Source organism: Cebus imitator, unplaced genomic scaffold, assembly GCF_001604975.1.
Source record: "Cebus imitator isolate Cc_AM_T3 unplaced genomic scaffold, Cebus_imitator-1.0 Scaffold244, whole genome shotgun sequence".
NCBI classification, from domain to species: Eukaryota; Metazoa; Chordata; class Mammalia; order Primates; family Cebidae; genus Cebus; species Cebus imitator.
The window spans coordinates 2,645,766-2,664,302 of record NW_016107559.1 but is presented as its reverse complement, the minus strand read 5'-3'; the positions used below and the strand labels follow the sequence as shown (position 1 = coordinate 2,664,302).

The 18,537-nt window shown below is 39.3% G+C and overlaps 1 protein-coding gene across 4 annotated transcripts in view; it reads left to right on the top strand.

Moving 5' to 3' along the window:
• The window catches only part of ZNF462 (zinc finger protein 462), a 155,663-nt gene that overhangs the window by 94,868 nt on the left and 42,258 nt on the right, over nucleotides 1-18,537 (top strand). The window lies entirely within an intron of this gene.

Here is an 18,537-nt window from a genome sequence, read left to right as displayed (position 1 = left end):
TTATTGAAACCACTTTCATGAAGTGATCTAATACTGGCTAACTGCAGTGGCATTTTCTGTGGGAAGGAGTCATTCCTTCTTGCTGTTTACACCTGCCGCCTCCTTGGCTCCCCCTCCCTCTCTCTGGAATTCCTTGCAGTGTGACCTCGATCTCTGTGACTATAATGAAATGGCTTTCACAAGGATCATCAGTGACTTCAGACAAACAAGGTCATGGCCTCTGCTCTTGCCTCATCCTTCTTTTTTTGACTGTGTCATTTAAAATTGTTGATCTTCCTCCCAGGGAAATTCTCTTCCCTTGGTTTTGTTCCTGCTCTGTGTTTCAGGCTCTTCTCCAGCCTCTCTGTTCATGCCTTCCCCTTACCTTGTTTTTACCACCTTTCTCTTGCTACCCTCACATGTACCTGGGTCTGGTTCTCGGTTCTGTTCTCTGGACTCTCTCTGTCTCTCTCTTTACAAACACATGAAGTCAACTTGCCCCCTTCTGATGACACTAGGACTTCCAGTGCTAGCCTCTCCTGTTAAGTCTGAGACCCTCTGTTCTACGTGCTCCCCACCTTCTCCACCTGAAGGTCTCATTCAACCTTCATTTCAAAGGCTCTAAAATGGAACTCATTAATTTCCCACTAAACTTGTCCCTTTGCCAGAGCTCTTGGGACCCAGCTAGAATCCTCTGCAGCTCCAGGTTCTGTTGGACCCATGTTCCATCAGCCAATCATTTGTTGCCTGCTTAGTCCTGTTGTTTATATCATCTTAATTCTTCTCACATCCACCTCCCTCCTTCCCATCCTCATCCCTTACCTAAGCCATTACCATGTTTATCTCACCTGCAAAGTCCCCCATTCATTCTATTCTAAGCAAGGTTAAGAGTTCATATTCTTGTATTCATAAGTCTTTAACAGCTCTGCGTGGCCTGTGTATTAGTCCATTTTCACACTGCTATAAAGAACTACCTGAGACTGTGTAATTTATAAAGAAAAGAAGTTTAATTGACTCATAATTCTGCGTGGCTAGGGAGGCATCAGGAAACTTAGAGTCAAGGCAGAAGGCAAAGGGGGAGCCAGGCGGCAGGAGAGAGGGTGAGTGAGGAAGTGGCATACTTTTAAACCGTCAGATCTTGTGTGAACTCACTCACTGTCACAAGAATAGCACGGGGGAAACCGCCCCCATGATCCAGTCACCTCCCGTGAATTCCCCTCCTTGACATGTGGGGATTACAATTAAGATGAGATTTGGGTGGGGACACAGAGCCAAACCATATCAGCCTGTTTAAAAGAGGGAAAAAAAGAAACTCACTCAACATTCTTCATGTGTATACCCAGCCTTTTCTCTTTCTACAGCTGCCTAATTCTCCCTATATTCTAACCTAACTGGAATGAGCATCTCTCTCCTCAGTCTTTTGCCTTTGTTCATGTTGTGTCCCCTTTTCTTCGTCTCCACATGCCCAGGCACTGCCTGTCTTTCAAAGCTACATGCAAATTCCTTCATTTCTGTAGTGCAGCATTGATCTCCAAGGTGTGAGTCAACTCTTCCTCTGAAATCCCTCAGTCCTGTGCCCTACCTCTCTTGAGAACATGTGGTTCATTCTGCTGACTCCATAATATTACCAGGAGGGAGTTCTTTAGGAGCAGGGTTTTTGTCATTTTTTAATTCTAAGCAACAGATAAAAGGCGCCTTCTTTCCTAGAGTAGATGTCCTACAAATGTAAAATGAAAATGTGTTGTGTCCTGTAAATAATCACAGTAGTTAAAGTAGTAAATCATGATTTTCTGACCCTAGAGCCCTGCTGTCTTCTGGTCACTCTACTAATATCAGATAATGGACTCATGGGTATTTGTTTAATTCTTTTGAACACTCACTCATCTTAGTGTGTGTTGCTGTCATTTCCCCTAACAACCTGAGAGCTCTTGAAATATCAGATCTGATTATCTTTGTATCTATCAAATATCTAACATACAGGAATACCTTGGAGACATTGCAGATTTGGTTCCAGACCACCTGAATAAAGCAAATATTGCAATACACCAAGTCATACAAATCTTTTGGTTTCCCAGTACACATAAAAATCATGTTTACACTGTACTGTAGTTCATTAAGTGTACAATAGCATTATGTCTAAAAATGTATATACCTTAATTAAAAATACTTTATTGCTAAAAAATGCTAATGATCATCCAAGCTTTCAGTGAGTCATAATCTCTTTGCTAATGAAAGGTTTTGCCTTGATGTTGGTGGCTGCTGACTGATTAGTGTGGTGGTTGGTGAGGATTGGAGGTAGCTGTGTCAATTCCTTAAAGTAAAACAACAGTGAAGTTTCCCACATTGATTGACTCTTCCTTTTACAGAAGATTTATCTGTAGCATGCAGAGCTGTTTGATGGCATTTTACCCACAGTAGAACTTCCTTCAAAATTAGGGTTAATATTCTCAAACCCTGCCACTGCTTTATCAACTAAGTTTATGAAATATCCTAAAGCCTTTGTTGTCATTTCAACAGTGTTCACAGGATCTTCATCAAACGTAGGCTTCATCTCAAAAAACCACTTTCTTTGTTCTTCTATAAGAAGCAACTCCTTATCTTTGCAAGTTTTATCATGAGAATCAGTCACCTCTCGAGGCTCTACTTCTAATTCTAGTTCTCGTGGTGTTTGTACCACATCTGCAGTTACTTTCCTCACCACAGTCGTAAACCCCTCAAAGTCATCCATGAGCGTTGGAATCAACTTCTTCCACACACCTGATAAGGTTGATATTTTGACCTCCTCCCATGAATCACAGATGTTCTTAATGTCATCTGGAATGGTAACTCCTTTCCAAAAGTGTTTTATTTTATTTTGCCTAAGTCAGAGGAATTCATGGGAGGAATCAGTCTCTATGGCAGCTGTACCCTTATGACATATATTTTTTTAAATAATAACACTTGAAATGGAAATTACTCTTTGATCCATGGGCTACAGAGTGGATGTTGTGTTAGCAGGCATGAAAACAACATTAATCTCTTTGTACATCTTCATCAGAGTTCTAGGGTGATGAAGTTCATTGCCAATGAGTAGTAACATTTTGAAAGGAATCTTTTTTTATCTGAGTAGTAAATCTCAACAGTAGACTTCAAATATTTAGTAAACCATGATGTAAACAGATGTGCTATCACCCAGACTTTGTTGTTCCATTTATGGAGCACAGGCAGAGTACAATTAGCATAATTTTTAAGGGCCCCAGGATCTTTTGAATGGGAAATGAGCATTGGTTTCAACATAAAGTCACCAGCTGCATTAGTCCCTACCAAGAGAGTCAGCCTTTCTGTCGGAGCTTTGAAGCAAGGTATTAACTTCTCCTTAGCTGTGAAAGTCCTGGATAGCCTCTTCCGATAAAAGTCTGTGTTGCCTACATTGAAAATCTGTTGCTTGGCGGAGCCAGCTTCACTCATTATCTTAGCTATATCTTCTGGATAATCTGTTGCAGTTTCTACATCAGCACTTACTGTTCACCTTGCACTTTTCTGCTTTGAAGACAGCTTCTTTTCTTAAACCTTATAAACCAACCTCTGCTAGCTTCAGACATTTTTTCTGCAGCTCTGTCACCTCTCTTAGCCTTCACAGAGTTGAAAAGAATTGGGGCCTTGCTTTGGATTAGGCTTCGGTTTAAGGAAATGTCTTCTATCCAGGTTACTGCAACTTTCTCCATATCAGCAATTAGGATGTTTTGCTTTCTTATCATTCATGTGTTCACTACAGTAGCACTTATAATTTTCCTCAAGAACTTTTCCTTTGCATTCACAACTTGACTAACTGTTTGGCACAAGAGGCCTGGTTTTCATCCTACCTCAGCTTTCGGCATGCCTTCCTCACTAAGCTTAATCATTTCTAGCTTTTGATTTAAAGCAAGGGACATGTGACTCTTTCACTTGGACACTTAGAGGCCATTCTAGGGTTAGTCACCGGCCTAATTTCAAAATTGTGGTGGCTCAATAATAGGAAGGTCTCAGAAGAGGGAAACACATGGGGGAAATGGCTGGTCAGTGGAGCAGTCAGAATACACACACATTTATTGATTAAGTTTGCATCTTACACAGGCATGGTTCATGATGCCACAAAACAATTAAAATAATAACACCAAAGATCACGCATTACCGTATCAAATTATAATAATAATAACATTTGAAATATTATGGAATACTGTGGGACACAGACACAGGAAATGAGTGCCTGTTTTTGGAAAAATGATGTCAATAGATTTACTCGAGTTAAACCTTCAACTTGGAAATAATGTAATATCTATGTAGTGCAATAGAGCAAAGCCCAGTAAAATGAGGTGTGCCTATATAGTACATGTAATATGTGTCATGACTAATCGACCTTTTATAAGAAGCTAAGACATCTAGAAGAATATTACATCACTTTGCAAAATACTATTTTGATCACTGAGTTGAGTCTAAATGAATCTAGAAAATATGTATTAAGCATCTGAGTTTGACACATGGATGCTAAAACTAAGAGTAAAATGCAGCTCTAGAAATATTTTGGGTGTTGCTGAGAGTTTGTATTCGGGAAATGGACCAAAGGGTGGCTGATGATTACACATTGTGGTTTGCAGCCCATGAGTAAAGCACTTGGCCACCTGTTCTACATTATTATGTTTTGCACATGCAGGGTTGGTAGGGAGCAGAGAAGGTAGCCGACTAAGTTCCTCTCTTTCCTTCCTATAGGTAGGGCCATAGTCCATTCCAGATGTGAGTGTACTGGGCTCAGTAGAAACAGTAGATGAACAGTTTAGATGAATAATTCTAACCTGCTAGTAAAATCTTGAGGAGAGAAGATGGTGTTTTCTACCTAACAAAACAAAGTATGGAATCATGGGCTGCTGATGATATTTCATCATCACTAGGGAATGTGCTGCCAGTTGGTTTTTCTAACAATGGGCATGCATTTCTACCAAGCCGCCTTTCATATCTGGGAGGTCAGGACTGTGTAGAACTTATAGACACAGTAAAGGTAAGACTGTGAGGCCTCTGTCTCACCTGTTCCTGCTTAAAACCCTTCAGTGGCTGTCTACATTGCCTTCAGAATAAATTCCAAGCTCAGCATGGAAAGCTGTTAATTGGGCCCTGCGTTTCTCACTGGGATCAGTCCTCACCACTTCTTCCCTCGTGCTGTAGACATGCTGAATATCCTGTCTTTAAAAGGGTCCTGTTGTTTCACACTTTAGGCCTTGCTATTCTTCTTCCTGGAATGCCCTTCTCCACTTATTTTCTCTTCCAGTTATTTTGTAGATCTATGGTGGGAAGATGGCACCTCTCAACACAGAGCCTAAGATTTCTCAAAATAAATAGTAGGCAAACACCCCTGAAGAGTAGTTCCCAAGGAAGCTGAGATGCCCTCATCAATCATGAAACAAAATCCAAAGATCCATGCCCCCTGAGAAATTTGTGATAACATTCCTCCTCAGCAGCAATGAGAGCCAGACAGTCGACCAATACATATCCACTATAGATGGGGTGGCAAGAAGTGCTATCAAGAGAAAGAAAACCAAGGTGAAGGGCAGAAAGGATTGGAGTTGGAGTGTCAGGTAAGGTGGTTGGGGAGGGCATCATTGATGACAGGAATGATTGAGGCTAAGCCTATCAGTTGGACACTAAGAACCTTGCTCAAAGCTGCAAGTAATCTTGAAGAATATTGAAAAGAAAATAGACCCCAGAATTGTTGCCAGAAAAGCCTGTACAGTTTGGGAATTGAATTTGCCCTGAGATGACTTTCCGTAGCAAGTTGATTTGTGATCATTCCATCTGCATTGTTAACTAACAAAATGGTAGTGAATCATTCTGTCTGTGGTATTATTCAGGTTGAGTCCTGCCTTTGAGCTGAATCTGAGCCCCACAATCAATCCCCTCCCCACTCAAGCCATCTCCACCTGCAAAATCAGTGGACAAGTTGCTGCTATAAGTAGCAATACATTTGGTTCTGCCAGAACTGATCAGTCAAAAAGTAGCCCCCACGTGCCTAGAGCTGGGATGAATATTACGTATTTCATAGCAGTGTCAGAGATCCCTGTTCGACTTGATTATGCAGTTCAGTAAAGGAGACCAGATGCTTTCATCTATAGAACACACTCCATAAACACTTATTTGGTGCAAATTAATAGGGTGTAGACTTCATTGCTATGGAACTAAGGCCTGTGCAAGCACTTGCTATGTGCCAGTCACTGGACTTCACACATTGGTCTTATATAATCTCCAGAGCACCCTATGAAGTTGCCAATGTTATCTTCTCTACTTGACAAATGAGGATGCAGAGGTCAGTTGGGTTAAAAGTTGCCACAGACCTAGGAGGAGGCTCATCAACACACTCTGGAAAGCTGAAAAGTTCTCTGTTTTCCAGTTGTTCTTTGGTTTTGCTGCCTATATAATGGGAAGTAATAATTCTTGTTTCATAAGGTCATAGTGAAGGGCAACAAGAGACTTTATAAAAAGCACCTGACACAGATGCTAGACAGAGCTGGCTAAGACAGTGAAAGGTGAACCTGGATCTTACTACCTGATCCCTCCAGCTTCTTGGAAATTTAATACCCTACACCTGAGTCCAGCATCGCTGGGCATCATTTCTGTGGGTGAGTTTGGAGTGGGTAGAGGAGCTATCCTAAGGGAATAACCTACTGCTTTAACGATGATTAAAAATACAGCTTAACCTAGAGCCAGGATTTTCTTACACTGCATGGAAATAGGTGAAAATAAAAGAAAAAAGGGTAAGAAACCCACTGGGTTTGTTGGCTCAGAGACTCCCGCTCAGGGACAATTTTAGAAGAGCTCTGTGCTTTGAAATGTGGCTGCTCATTCTTGTTCTTGATCAGCCATAGCCTTTCTCACCTGATTTCCGTATAGCATCACTGAGAGCTCTACGTGTATCTAAATATATATATATGCTTATACCCAGATGTGTCCTTTCCTCTTGATTATCGAATCTTTTAAGAATCTCCACGGTTGTTCCCTCCAGGCTCTCACAGCACTGTTCATAGCAAGCCATCCATTGTGACCGACTCCTTGAAGTCAGTAGGCATCTTCCCTCCAGTCAAGTCTTGAGGAGGAAGCACTGTGGCCTTGCCCATGGCCTGTGAGCTCTAAATACCATCTGAGGTTGTTCACAAGCTCTCTACGGTTGAGGCCAAGTCATTTATATAAAGAGGCTTTTGTACTCAACACTTTTGTTGGATTTTTTTTCAGCATGGTAAAGACATCTATATGATCTAAACGAACAGCAGGAAACCTTACTTCCTCATCACACAATTCAAAAGAGTCACAGGTGAATTATGCATTCGGTATTGTGAAAGCTTCTCAATTAACAATGGCAGATGCCATCCAGAGTTTCCTCCAAAAAAACATTAGAAAAAGCATCCTTCACCACACGTTCCTTTCCCTACAAGTTTCCTGCCTGTATCAAGGAGGGTTTTTAAGAACACACACTTTGAATTACAAATACTGTTTAATGAAGAAGGAATATCTACAGTGGCAGAAAAAAACAAAACACATAACATTTTTGAGAGTGGGCATTCAGGAGCCCCAGGTTATGCTTCTGTTTCTTCATTGATTACCTGAGCAACATAAACCTGTCTCTGCTTTTCTGACCCACTACAAGTCCTTATGCAAAATGGATAGTCTGTATGCTGCATATCTGAGATGAGTGTATTTCTGATGTAGGAAAATTGGTAAAACATTATATACAGTGAAAATATAGTTCTAAATGCCTGAAGATAATCCATGAATACCTTTTTATGGATTGCAAAGGGCTCTATTTGCATGGTCTCAGGTGTTGATTATTTATCACAAAGCCATGATGCATTTAAATGCGTGGTACCCATTACATCTGAGCATTTCACAAACATCGATGCCTACTGATGGGTGAAAAAAATGAGGAATAGAGAGCTGCATCCTGAATCATCTCAAGTGGCTTCCAGATGTGCTGATAGCATCTGTTTTGAGTTTCGGCTTATAGCTAATTTAGGGGCAAAACTAGAAATTAATGCCTTTGGCTTCTTGAGACAGTCATGGATTCTGAATTACATTGCATTCAAGTTCTTAAATGTTCAGAAGCTGTTGTCCATGTAATTAAAAAAGATCCAGGCTTGTTTCAGCAAACGTGGTTCAGTGTTTGAGTAGGAAGACTCTTAAACTTCCATGTCCAAAGAGAGAGTAGCATTTGATCAATTGCATTTTCTTGTTAAATCTAGGTTTTCCAGAACAGTATTTTCAGTTTGTACTCTTTTTTATTTTTATTTTTTTGGATGTTTGTAACATGTTTGTTGAGCACTTGTTTTAGGCCAGGTCCTGAACTAAGTTCTGGGGTACACTGACTTAAAAAAAATTATATATAGATGGATGGATGGACACATGGCTACTTGAATGGATAAATAGATCACGAAATTTCAAAGAGATCATAGTCTGGTGGGGGCAAAATAAATTAACTTCAATACAGCATGATATGTAGTAGTAGGGGAGTCTAAGGGAGGAATTTACTAAGTGTATCTAGAAGGTCAAGGAAAACATTCATCGTGATGGCAGATTTGGACTGAGCTCAATTTTGAAAGATGAGTAAGAGTTTGTCAGACTGAAACGTATAAGAAAAATATTGCAAGAATGTACAAAGATGCAGGGGAAAAAGGCATGAAAAGTGAACATTAGAAGCCTTGTATGTGACTGGCATTAAGCACGGCATGGGAACAGTGTGGGCATGGGAGTGAGGATCAGCCTGTGAAGATGGAGAGTGTGAGCCCCGTGGTTCGGAGTTTGAACTTCTTTCTGTAAGAAGGCAAGTATCATGATGACATTTGCATTTTAGAAAAGAAAGGAATGTTAGAGGAGAAGAAACTGGAAAATAGAATGCAAGTTAGGAACCTTTTGGAGGAGTTCACACAGCAACCAAGAAGGCCTGAACAAAAGCCATGGCAGTGGACTAGTGAGTGGATCACAAAAATAGAGTTTCTCAGGAAGCTGAACCAACAGAGCTTTTGACTCAGTGAATGTGTAGAAAGAAAGAGAGAAACGAATCAAGGATTTATTCTAATTTCATTGACTGGGTCAATGAATGGTGATGCCATTGAGAAAAAATACAGAAAGACAAATGGATGTGTTCCCAAATATAAGACCTAGTGAATTGAAAAGTCCAGGAATCCTCCTTGGCCTCAGGTCAGACCTGCCTGGATTCCTCAAAAATATAAAGAAAAAACATGAAGCTTCACACAAAATAAGTCCTTTGAGAAACGCTTTCAATGAATTTAAGTATGGTGGGAAACTTGATCTCAAAAAAGAGAAAGATTGCCCATTTTTTGCTGTGTTTTTGTCATTTTGCAGGGTAATATTTTGTTTTGTTTTGTTTTCTCAATCTAGTCCCTGATCTTATTTCAAGGTTTTGTTTTTACTCATCAGAATGACAGGAAGTTTTCAGTGTGTGTTTCCTTCAAGTTTGGCCTCAACCTTATTTTCAGGATTAGGCGTTTGTTTTTCCGTTCGCCTCCATGACAACGAAGTCCAGAATTCCTATATATAGTCATCCAGCGTCCATTGTCTCCCCATCCCCCCACCCCCGCCAGCCATTGTATCATAATCTTGTGCGTCCAGGCCAGAGAGCTCCACTGATGACAGTAGACAAGGAGGTGCCAGAGTTCTTGGCCTGGAGATTTTCAAGGCATAATCAAAAGAAGGAAATAAAATAATGTGGCTGCCTTTAGAGATGTATGTTCCCTCTTAGACACTATCCAGAAGGAATGGAAACGGTTTGTGTTCCAAAGCTTAGTTTCAAATATAATTTTCTTTTGGAATAGCCCATAGATAAAGAACATTTTTGATGATCTTCAGAGGAAATACTTGGAAAGTTGCATTGGTGATTTGTGGTTTTTGTTGTTTCTCTGGATGCCAAATTCTGCTCAGTGTTAATAACACTTGAGAAATAGGTATTTTGAGAAAGAGAATTAAACCAAGGTACAAAGGACTTCAGATAGAACCAAGAAAAATTTTTAAAAGCAGCAGGCTTCTTGAGTCTGTGAATCATCTTGATAGCTCTGTGTTACACACTGTTTTAGTAACTTAAAACAATATATATGTACCTGGAGTTATGAAAGTTCTTCACAAATTCAATCCAGCAAACATTTTCTTAAGTTCCTTTCCAGGCACCTTTAAGCCATTGGGATACATCAGCGAAAAAGACAGCATGAACCCTTGCTGCTATGGAGCTGACATTACCTGCTTGGTTGTCATTTTAGATTGGTGGGAACAATGCCTTGTGTGCCTATATAGGACAGTTGTCCACAAATTCAATGTAATGGATATTTTCTTAAGTACCGTCATTAAGTATTTATGGTGATAATTAAAGTTGATGAAGTTTTTAAAGAACCTAGCAGATTCTTGTCTAAAGGCACCTAAAAAAATTACTGTAGTAAAAAACAGGTCACATGGGAATGTATCCTCTTAACAAATTTCTAAGTATACAGTATAATATTGTTAACTGTATGCACATTGTTATACAGCAGATTTCTAGAACTCTTTCATCTTACATGACTAAAACTATATCCATAGAACAACTCCTCTCTGCTTCCTTCTACCAACAGCCCTGGCAACCACCATTCTACTGTCTGTATGGGTTTGACTGCTCTAGGTGCCTCATGGAAGTATCATCATGCAGTATTTGTCCTTCTGTGACTGGCTTATAGCATATAAGAAGGTTTCCTTCTTTTCCAAGGCTAAATAATATTCCTCTGTGTGTGTGTGTGTGTGTGTGTGTGTGTGTGTGTGTGTTATACACCACATTTTCTCTCATGTTCTCTCATTCACATGTTGAAAACCTAGGTTGTTTCTACCTCCTGGCTATTGTAAATAATGCTGTAGTGAACATAGAGTACATATCTCTTCAAGATCCTAATTTCAATTCTTTTGGATAAATACCCAGTAGTGGGATTGCTCGATCATATGAGAGTTCTGTTTTTAATTTTTTGAGGAAATTCCATGCTATTTTCCATAGAGACTGTACCATTTTGCATTCCAGACAACAGCACACAAGGGTTCCAGTTTCTCCACATCCTTGCCAGCACTTATTTTCTTTTTTTGATAATCACCATCTACTAGGGAATCCTTTTCAAAATGCCTTAAGCATTTTAATTTCGTTTAAAAGGTGAATACATGTATTCACCAGTATTGTGATACAGGGTAAAGCCTAGTTTTTGAATCTGGTTCTTTTAATTGAAGTTCCCTGTTTTCTCTCTTGCATAAACCACACTCACCTACACTGCATTGTGCTACTTCCAGTTTCCATTTCTTTGAAGTGGAATAAGAACTTAGACATTTGTGAAACAGTCTTAGAGCAGAGTTCTTCTAGATTTTTATGTTCTCAATCTTTTATAGTTGATCTTGCCAAAATGTAACTTAACAGTAATTTTTTTTTTAGCAACTTGACTTTATCAAGTCCTTTCAAAGCATTCAACATAGCTTTCAGAGAAATAACACTTTTATACCTATATTTTATCTTGTAGAATATTAATTAAATTGAATGAGCTCAGTAGCAGATATAACTGGTAGAAAAAGTTTTAGGAGCAAATGAAACTGATGATTCGTGTTAGCATTAGGTCCAATGCTAGAAGCAGAAGTGGGTGGACCTGCTAGAGGATGGTGCCCAATATCAGCCTAGACACCACTGTTGCCATGGTTCTTCTTTGGTTAGAATATTTGAAGGTCAGAGACATTGATCTAGCCAAGTTTGCTTAAGAGGACTTGTAAATGCAGTATGAGGTATAATGAGATCAGGGCAAGAATCACAATGTATATGTGTTGGCAAAGCATAGAGGAAAGCAAAGAGTTCTGTTTGGATTGTTGAGAAAAATCTTCACAAAGGAGGCGACATTTCAGCTGAGTTTTGAAGGATGGGTAGGAATTTGCCAGGGAAAAAGAAGAGAAATCACCACCAGTAGACTAGATCAAGGATCCTCAATGAAGCACTACGTAGAATGTGCAAGGAATTGGAAGCTAGCTGGAAGTGAGGCTGGAGACATGGGCTGAGACCAGACTGAAGAGCTTTCCTCTTAACCAATAGGGCATAGTCATATCATAATCATATATGAGTAATATATGTTACTTGTCTATGATGTGTATGCTGGCTGAACTAGAATTGGTCTTAGAAGAAGAAAGACCAGGTAGGAGGCTTTAAAAGTTGCCCATATGTGATAGGAGGACCTGAATGAACAAGGTGTAGCGAAGGAGGACTGCGGAGGAAAATAAATGGAGGTGGATCATGAGGCATGTCTCTGAGGCATGATATCTGTTTAAATGTGCTGCCACAGGAAAGGGAGAAGTCTGAAACTTTGAAGGAAGAATCTCATAATTTGAGCTTAAGCAAAGTGGTCAGTCATTCACCAACATTCAGAATGCAGAAGGAGATGTTTAGGGAAAGATGATATCAGTTCTCAACGTGGTGAGTTTCAGGAGTCCATCAGACACAAAGCTTGAACAGCTTTTCAGGTTTACATGAAGAGTCAGATGATCACAAAGCTCAGTAGAGTTCCTATTGCAGAATTCTGTATCTGGTCACTACAGATTCCTGGATCACTGTCACATACATGAAAATACTGAAACTATTTTTGTTCTTTGCCTAAGTTTATTAGCAGTTGTATAATAGAAGTTGCATGCCATTCTAAAAGTTTCCAGGTTGTTAAAGTATATTTTTAGCTGCTCTCTTACCTTTGTTATGTGCCTTTCTCAAATTTTCTATTATTTATTGATTAGAAATAATGGCCTATACTTCTAGCTTATTTGGGTTCTCCCTCAACTTCCTCACTTTGGGCATTTACAATATTTTAAGTTATCCACAGATAATATTCTGTTTCTGATTGCTCATGCTACCAACCGTTAGTTGCTAAATAGTCTGCTTTTTGGAAGAAAATTATAATCCATGTATTATTTGAACTTCCTATGCTATTTTAGAACTTGGTGATTTTAAATTGTCCCTTACACAACCTACCCCACCCTCTGATGTACATGTTTTTCTGTTCAAACTCATTTCTTTACCCTAGGGGAATTAAGTCATTTTTTTCATTGTGATAATAATGTAGTTGTTGAATTTCTGTTTAGTTTCTCCAAACTGTATGACTTAAGGTGGAGGTGTAGTGGGTTGAACATTTAGGTAGCTGCATGTCTAGTGTTGATTTCATTAATTAACACACTAATTAATACTAGTTATATTTATTAATGGACACTCATAGTTCTCTTGACATCCCCTCTCCATCTCTCTCACTCCCACATTGTATCAGGCACAAGGTACTGCTGATTTTTCCCTCCTTCTCCTCACTGTTTATAAATACTTCTATTAGAACATTTTGTTTGCATTGTATTACAATCAATTATTTACATGTTTGTCTGAGAAGGTGGGTTGCTTGAGGTCAGGACTCAAGTCTTACTGTCCCAGAGCAGGGTCCCTTCTGTTTACTTAAATGCTCAGTAAATATTTGCGGAATGAATGGGTATAATTGAATCATTTGCCCCTTGGCTACCTCTAAAATTTGCTTACCGAAAATTCCTTGTCTTTTATTTTTTTCTTGGTAGTTGATTCACACTGACCAACAACCCTGTCTTCCAAGTCTGCATGAAAATCTAGCTCAAATATAATTAAATGTAGTTGCTGGCACCAAGGTACTTCTGCTCCCTTTCACCCTCACTCATATTCTTTATGCAGAGCTGCAGAAAACTTCTCTGGTACAGCTTCCTTCCTCTTTGTATCACTTAGGGCATGCAAGGGGCTGTCCTCTGCGGCTCCTACAATTTGCTGCCCAATTGACTCTTATTCTTCCTTGTGTCTTCCTTAATCTTACAATAGCTGCTCTCTCCTGCTACTGTTCATTTGTTCCCTTTGCCTCTTTTATTTCTTCAATCAGTGGGGTAAGTTTGCTAGACATGGAGAAGGCCTATATTTTCATTCTGCTTTCACTTTGAATCCCCAGAGCCAGCACATGGCCTGGCACTAGGATCATGTTAACTAAATGTTGTGGAATTGGAACTGTGAATACTCAAGAAAGTCTCATTCTCTTGGGCTTATAGTCCATTTATTTGTCATTTGCCTTTATAAAGTCAAATTTCTTGTGATTGTCCCTATGCTGGCTAAGTTTTAGAGGAAAAAAAGGGAAGAAAATCGAAACAACTCAAACTGTTATTCTGGAGAGCTGGAATTAGCAAAAAAATTCCAGTTTCTCCAGGAACATGAAAAATGAGAGAGTTAGGATGTCCCCTCGGGAATTCAGCCCTTACCTGGTTTGAAATCCTGAGCTGTTCAAGAGCCATGAAAAAGCACCCATCTCTCATTTGCATTTGTGTATCTTTCTTTTCCCAGCCAAATCCCACTTGAGAAATGTTAGAGTGTTATTATTTAAGGACAATTCATCAAGCATCTAACTAAAGCATGACATTTAGACAGACAGGTTTCCAGTTCTGGGTATTTGCAGGGCTTATCTTCACAACATGCTTCTAGAAATGTCTCCTGTGTGGTCCCTTATTTTGTTTTTATAAGCATTTTGAAATTTCGGATATTCTTTTTCTTTTCTTTGAGTCTTGCTTTATTTTTTTTCATAATGCTTCAAAATGTTAGTGTTTTCTTCCCTATTCATTTTAATGTTATTTTCTGTCTGTTCTGTTATCATTTGCATCTGTTCTAATGTTATTTTCTTAACTCTTTCTATCACTTTCTCCCTTTCCTCTCTACTATGTGTTTATTGCTGAGAGAATTCTCATGTTCTTTCTGGCTCCCCTGATTTGTATCAGAGAACCCTAGAGGTCACCATTGAGTACAGATGCCTAAGGCACAAGACTCAGACTTTATAATCAGACAGGTCTTTGTTCAAATCCTACCCCTGCTTCTTTGTATCTGTGTGACCACCACCCTCAGCTTCAGCTACCTTGTTGGTAAGATTGAGATGTAAACCCAATTAGACCGCACACCATAGATCTGAGAGTTAATTGCTGGCTTCTGAACAAATTCTAAATCCTATAGGCACGTTGACCATCAGTGCTAAAATTCTAGCTTGATCCTGATTTTAATTCATTTCTTATGAGAGCTTACAAACTGGAGAGAGCTCCATATAACTTAATTAAATTTATTTTATAACTATAATTACACATTATAATTTCATTTCTAAAACTTTGCATGTAATTAAAGTCACAAGTCAGAGAATAAAACTCTTTTCTCAGACTGCATGTGTCAAGGGTGGGTGGGTGGGTGGGTTGGTTGGTTGGCAGTGTATGATGATGCTAAGCTATGACCTGCTTCTAAGGTGGACCACTTTAGCCTTTGCTGTTGGTTTCATTGTAGATACCACTGGCCATACAGGTGATAAAGATGTAATTTGTATGAGCCGCAGTTGGCTGCAGAACTTCCCACTGAATTCACATCCATGTGATTCAGCTGCTGTATTTCCCCATGACCAGAAGTCTGAGTCTCCCAACACAGGGATATTTTTAACCTTTCTTTCCTTAAGCTCAAAATGAAAGAAAATAGTCTTAATGATGATTTTTAACTTATGTGACATGCCCTTCGCAGCTAACAGTCTGTTTGCCTTTCTAACCTATGCACAAAACCACCTCCTTCCTGCTCTTCAGGCCAATGCTTCATGAAAAAACAGGAATTTTATGTAGCTTAGCAAGTAGGCTTTTTAAGGATTGGTGGAATGATACACACTCATGTCTTTATCACTTTAGTGCCCAAAGTGCTAAAATCCTACATTACTCACAAATTCCATGTGAGCAAGAGCGAAATTGAGAATGTTGGCAGCAAAGAGGAAGGTAAAGCCCTAAGAAAAATCCAAAAAGTTGTAACCTGGGCATTATTACACATGTATCATAAATGATGGGATTTGCTTATTTTTGTCTATAAACCTGTCCATCTGATTTTCACCAGGAGGAAAAAAAAAGGAATTTATGACATGGACACATCAGCTGTTCCTTCTGCACTGCCATTTGAGAAGGGCTATGAGCCTCTGTTTCTTGGAAGGCTTTTTCCGTGACTTCTTGCATTTTTATTTCTTCAGGTTTTCCGTACTATATAAATACCAGAGTTAAAATTTAGAATTTGTTTTTTGAGGTGGATGAAATAATATGCAATAGGCCCTAGAGACAAGATAAAAATGTGTTAACTAAAAGAGATTGGGGTCCTTGGAGGGGGTCTGCCTGGCAGATCAGTGCATGTGTTGAGTTGGGGTTGGATGGAAGGTGTGGGGGGTGCATTCATCTGGCTTATCATCTGGCTGGGAGCTGTTCATTTCTTTATAGTTTTGCTAGCAAGGGACTGAAGATGTCAAGTACCTGGTGTCTGAGATGACTGCTAGCATCCATACTAATCTGGGAGATCAAGGGATGTGCCTTGTTGTGGAGGGGACGGTGACTCCTTATTAGGACCTAGATCATGACTTGGGATATTTGTTTTGGTCTCTGGGTAGATTTGTGGATGGTGGACAGATCACAGGCCAGCAGGACCTGGCTTTGTCTTTGTCGGTTATAGAACTTCTATTCTGCAGAGCTAAGAGTGCAAACTAGGACCAACATTACCAAGAGGATGGAAGCTATCTGGGGATACTGGCTGGCAGTGCTCAACTTACAGCTCAAGGCTGTGATAACAAGAGAGGTGGAGTGTGTTTTGTGCTTCATTGTGCGTGTGTTTCAAGCAGAAACTAGACTTGAGGGCTTAAATAGAAAACATCTCAAACAATCCATGAAATGGTAAACAAACCTGCTATTGAAAGAAAGAATGAGAAGTTGACAATTGCATTATTGTGATCCAGAGTGGGTTCATCAGCTAGGGTAGAGGAATAAAGAAAAAGGAGATAAAAGAACTGGGTAAAATGAATTCAGTTGTCATTCCCTTTCTTCCATTGTCTTCCGTTTACACCTGGTAATGAACCTATGGAGGCTTGGAGAGATTGTTCAAGTTTCCTTTTGTTTCATTTTTGTGTGTGTGGCAGGTTTGTTTACAATTTCCAAAGGGTTTTCTTCTCAATCTTGAGGAATATGAATTCAGGAGGCGGGGAGAAGAACAAGAAAGGGAAGATATTTGAGTATTTTGCAGACAGGCGGTGGCCCAGCAATCAGCGAGGCTGCTCTGCTTTTGTTTTCCTGTTCAAAGAGGCTGACGGGATGGATGGTGCTGGTTTCATCAAATATGGGTTTTAGAGAATTCCTCCATGTCCTGCCTTAGGGAATTATGCTTTGGAAAATTAAGTGTCCATCAAATCAGGAGGAGGCTTGTACAGTTTCTATCCCCTTTCCCCCCTGCTTTTTGAAAGGCTTAAGAAAAGAGCCCTTTGTTTTCTTTTCAAGGAAAGTTACACTGAAATTCATCTGTGTGGTATTCATGGACTTCATTTGTGTCATTCATAGGCAGCTGTAGGTTATATAGGACAATGTTGTTGAATTTCTAACCTCCACACTGAAAGCAGCATGTTGGAAAAAGGTTCAAGACCTTTTACTTTCTCTCTCCCCCACCTCTTTATTTATTTATTTATTTATTTTTTTACTTTTCTCTCTTTTTTTTAATTCAAAGAAGAAACTCTGAGATTTCCCCTCCTCCCTCCTAGATCAGATTTCTCCACCACATACCATTGAAGCTTCTCAGGGTTAAGATTTGTGCCTGTCATTTACACGGTTTTCCTCAGAATCGCAAACTTTAAAATACCTTTCAGGGAAACTTGTTTGGAATTTCATTTTAATGGGATTTATGAATAAATCTCCATCTTAATGCTGACTAAGCTTTAAACATCCATTCCAGGGGAACGCTATTGGATTTTTATATTTTAAAATTTAAATTACTTGAGTGTGAAGGCATAAAACATTTTTATATTTGTGTGAATGCCTTGTACTTGAGCATTTCTGTTAAAGACTGATTTTTTTAATTTAGTTGGCTTGAATAAATCTGGGCTGCAAAGGAGATGTTGCATCATGTCCTTTCCTTTCTTGTGTAGACTCCTGTGTACATTATGTGGGTTTACTTATCTCACCTATAAAGACGGGCACTCACAGCCTGTTGCCATGCTGTGATTTCGTTTAAAAACAAACAAACAGTTTACTTTCTTCCTATGCTTTAAAACCTTTAACCTCAAAATTTTATTTTTAAATACCATGAGCCGTCAAAGTCAGATTAAAAGAGGTGATAGTTTCTCCTGACATGCATTCCCCAAATCTGTGTTGTAGAAGAAAAAGGAAGATAAAAGATGGAATCATCATCATCCCTCTTATAAACAACAACAACAACAAAACTAAAAACTAATGGTGGTCAAAAGTTGCAGACTTTCAGTTACAAAATTAGTAAGTCTGGGGATCCACTGTGCAGCATGATGACTGTAATTTATAATACTGTGTGGCTTACTTGAAATTTGCTTGGAGAGTAGGTCTTATGTGTGCTCCCTGCACATTACAAATGATAACTGTGAGGAGATGGATACGTTCATGAAATTGATTGTGGTCATCATTTCACATTGGATACATACATCAAGTCATCATGTTGCACACCTTAAGTATAAACAATTTCTATTT